Raw genomic sequence first — 5,108 nt, forward strand, 5'->3', positions numbered from 1 at the left:
ATGAAATATTACAAGGGAAAACTTAGAAACAATTAAGAACAACTATTAAGATGCATTAGGTAATAAGGGTAATATTAACAAACTATTGGGCAATACAAATTAAATTGGAGGCACGCCTATTATCAATTCTTGGGTAAATGACTTTTGGGATGTGATTACGCTACATCAAAAATGAGCTTTAGCGGCAATTAATTAATTATTGCTGCTAAATATATATATTTAGTTGTAACTAGCACTCTTTGTATATGTTCCTAAAGGATTTAGTGACATTAGATCTAATGACACTTAACTAATGTTGGTAAAGACTTTAACACTCTTTATTAATGTGTTTATCTATTGCCGCTAAAAGTTATTTTCATTGTAGTACTAGTTACTATGAGATTATTGATTTAGGTTTAAAAGGTAGCAAATACGTGGTACAGTAAGTGCATAAAAATACACTAAGTCTTTCTTTGAAAAACTTTACAAATTTTCAGAAAATGTGAAGTGTTTTTGTAGTTGTCGAGATGCACAAATACCCACCTACCTCATAGGCATTAGGATCATTGTCCCATTCTAATTTAACTTTTCCCACACAAAAATAAGCATAACAACAAAATATAAGACTAATCTTGTTAAATGGAAACCACCATCAATAGGATTTGAACTAAACACAAACGAATATTCAAACTAGTATCAGGAAAATGAGGCACATGAGGAGTCATTCGTGATACAAAAGGGAATTGGATATCTAGATTCATGGGGAATATCTTCAAAGGTACAACAATCCAAACAAGTTATATGGCCTATTATTGGAGCTAAATGTTGATGCCATTATAAATTAATATAGATATTAAGGAAATTACACATTATTTAAAAAAATGATTGTCCTGCTCTATCTAACATCTTAAATGATTGCAGGGCACTACTTTTGCAGCTAGGGAACCCACTAGCTAGAGTAGATATCAAGTGGAGAACCAAGTGACTTGTGCTCTAGCTAAGTAGGTGGTCTAATCTATGAACAATCATTTATCTTGTGCTCTAGGTAGTTCAACCCTTGTTTGTGTCCAAGAATAAAAAAGCAAACAAGGAGGGAACTATTTTTTTAGGCTAACAAAGTAATCTCCTACTCGTGTCTTTTGTAATATGTACTATATTACACGTCTATCCACATACTAAACAACAATTTCACCACAATCCATGTAATGATGAATATTTAGTCTTATTAATATGATATTTGTTTTTACCAACAAAGGAAAAATAAAGAGACTCTCATATAATATAATATACTTGATTAGTTTAAATAATATTAAGTGATTTGTTATAATTTAATTAGTTATAGGCAAATAGTAGTCTATCTTTTGTGTGTTTGTGTAAGTGTGTGTGTGTGTGTGTGTGTGTGTGTGTGTGTTTACTCCTGATAAATGAATTAATTGAATACGAAATTTAATATAATTGACGAAATTTGACACAAATTGATCAATAATATATATATACTTGTTCATAATCCATCATCAACAAACAGGGTAGTCGATGATTGTTAGTAAAGTTCTTTAGCTTTTACAACAATTAATAAATTAATTAGAAATAACAATGAATGAATTGAATAACAATGGTTGAGAACTAACAATAATATAATAGATGAACTCAAGAATTATTATATCATTGGAGAGTAATTTTTTTGATGAATTACCTAAATTTTTTTCTTAAGAAGGTGGTGTGAAGATGAAAAATCGAGATTTTGGAAGGGAATAAATTTATTTTTTTATTTTAAATCATTTAACTTAAACTTTAAAGATGAAAAAAGAATTTGCAATTTATGATTTTGAGGCTGAGAGGTTAGTCTTTTAAGATTCTGATGGAAGAAAATATTCAATATTATTTAAGAACAAGGTAGATTCACAATTTTTTAACTTTACATGATAAATAGTGTCTTTTGCACCAATAAAGTAAGACTTGGAGCTATTTTGCAAATTGAGTTTTGAAAATGTCCTTTTTAGCAAAGTTAGTAGAAAATCTTAAAGAAACCCTAGAGTCTCATTTTTTGTTTTATATCTATAGTTCTGTTTTACAAATCTCATCACATTTTACTCTATGCCTTCCATATTCATTGTTTGTGTTAAAGATGAAGTTAAATTCTCTAAATTCTAATTTTTTCCTTAGATTAAATAAAGCCCTTTTAACCTAAAAAAGATGCTAAATTTATTATTGTGTAACAGGGATATGATCTAGACTTTCAACTCCACAAAGGTGTATTTATTTATCTTTAGTAAAATATTTATTTTTAAATCGACTATATCTTAAGAAATAATAGAAGGTAGCATCACTCTATCTCTAATCATTGTTTTCATTTCAACTTCTTATAGATTATTTTACCCTTCACCTATATAGAAGTGAAACAATGTTTTTCATCATGTATAACCGTAACACAAATCTAGATAATCCAAGTGATATGCTTATGTGAAATTCATTTATATAATCTTTGATTCATTTTATGAAAGTATTTTTTAAACCTCTTAATGAACGAATTCTACATAAGCCTAGCGTTTGGGTTTGCCTGATATGTGTTATCCTGTTATGGTGACATGGGATTGAAAATGTTAATGGTAATCTGTGTTAAGCCTCAATAAAAAGAATTAAATTATAATTGTAAAATATGTTTTTTATAATATATAGGTAAGAGAAGGTTCCTGGAATGCGATTGGAGGAATAGTAAATCTAGTCGGAATTTCATCAACAATGATATGTTTTCTTGCTCTACTGCATATGATGGCTTTAGAAATAATGGTACCATCTCTTCTATCCTTAATAATATATGGTTTAAGAAGATTTATTTTAAAGTATTCTTTCTTATATTAGAGTTTCTTGGCAAAAAGTATTGCCTTTGAATATTGTTAGAATTAACTCATTTTTAAAGTTGTTATTGCGCATGAATACATCCAAAAAAAAAATACAAAAGTATCTTACTCTATATCTCTCTGCTTCTTTTAAATATTCTTCTACCCACAAGAGCAAAAACATACAAATAGTAGGTGTAGTAATATTGTAATTTGTGAATTTATGATGATAAAATGTCTTCAATGTCAACACATAATGTTATCGCCTCCCCCAATTTTATATTCCCTTACCCTAAAAGTAAAAATAAAAAAGGAACTATGGTATCAATGGATTAGGTTAAAAATTGATTGACCCATATTTATACACATTTACATGTACAAATCAAAATCTACTTTAGAATTTAATATTCCAAAAAAATTAAAATTGTTTTTTTTTTTTGGAAAATGAATGTGATTTTATTCAAGAATGTGAAACATGAACTTATTTTATTTCACGTTAACTCAATTTTTTAATCTCTTTTCATTGTATAAAATATTTGAATTATTCTAAGTTCAAGATAGATTTTTGAAATATTTTTTTCATATTTTTTCTTTACTTATATATTTTCTAGGAGATGAGTTCACTACTTACAAAGTTATATTTCTAATGTCACAAGGATACTAATGGAAATTATGATTTATATGTTCTTAAATATTTTCTTAATAGGTGTGCATTGACTCACAAATTACACTTCTTAAGAATATAGGGCGTATCATGAAAAGATTAAAAAATAATATTACGTATAATAATCATATAATTCTTTTTGTTTACTCCTTTTGCTTTTTATACTTGAGTTGGTGTTTTCACTATATGGTCATGGTTTCATTAGTTAGATTGGTATAACACTCTACAATCCAAGCGTATAGTAATATAATTAATATTATGCTACATCAATGTTTAAACGCTAATCCTAAGCTTAAGACTATACACTCTTCATATTTTATCAAGAAGTTCAGTTATTTTGTTTAACTTGAACTTTTTATTTTAATTTCAGAGATGGGTGCATGAATTTTTTAAAGTAATTCTAAAAGACCATTTTGGAAGGAATGGTTGTCATTAAGAAAACAATTTTTTTGTTGACATTTTTGGTTATTCTTGGCATGATTAAGATGCTTCATTATAAATTTAGATTCATTGATCAGTGTAATCAAGGACTTCATAACAAATTTGTATCGAAAGAGTGCTTGTTGAGGATTTATGTAATTATTTCTTCTTCCATGTGAATTCCCATAGCAACATCAACATCCATCTTAGTTATTTCTTCTTAAGACTTCACAACTTTCTTCCCTGCAATGAAAGATTATGTTTACAAAGAGGCGGATCCCAAATCTTGAGTTTATAAATTTGGATTCTACCAAAAGTTACCTTTGCAAAATCAAACGAGTTACCTTTTTAGAATTTCATAACACCATAAATTGAAGATTCTGGATTCACCTCCATAACTAAGATTAATGTTTATCTCACTACGGGAATTCACTAAGACGAATAAATAATTAAGGAATTACGCAACAGACTCTTTTTAAATGTAAATGTGTTTTTTATGTGTTGGATTATATTTATCAATGAACCTTCCTTTGTGATGAAACATCTCAATCATGCAAAAATAATCAAAATTCCAAAAAAAAAAAACTCTTAAGGACAACCTTTCTTTCCAATATGGTCTTTCTTTGAAATATCATAGTTTATTATTGATTTTAACGTACAAATCAACACAATTTACAGAATCATAAAATTAGCAATATAAATATTCCTTAGAAATAAAGGTACAACCTCTCCTATCCTTTTATTATATATGGTTCAAGGAGATTTATTTTAAAGTTTGCTTTCTTAGATGAAATTTCTTGGCGAAAAAAAAAATTCCTCTGAATAATGTTATATCTAGGTTTAGGATTATCTAGTTTTCAGAGATGTTTCTGTTGCATGAATCCAACATAAAAAAAAGTTAATCATCTTTTTGTAGACAGTAATATATCAATAGAAACTTACTCTAAGGTTATGTTTGGAATGAAGGAAAATGTTTTTCCTGGTAAAAATGTTCGTAGAAAATGATTAACTTGAAATAAGTAGATATTTGATTACTTTTTAATGTTTGGTTGGTGAGTAGAAAATATTTTCCGGATACATATTTTAGTGTTTGATTTTTGAGTGAAATATGTTTTTGATATTTTTACTTTTTATTTGAGTAAAAAATAATTTTTAAGTTAAATTTTTTTTTTTAAAAAAAACAAAATTAATTTTTTTCGTTGGTGTGG

This window comes from Solanum pennellii, chromosome 4, assembly GCF_001406875.1.
Source record: "Solanum pennellii chromosome 4, SPENNV200".
NCBI lineage: Eukaryota > Viridiplantae > Streptophyta > Magnoliopsida > Solanales > Solanaceae > Solanum > Solanum pennellii.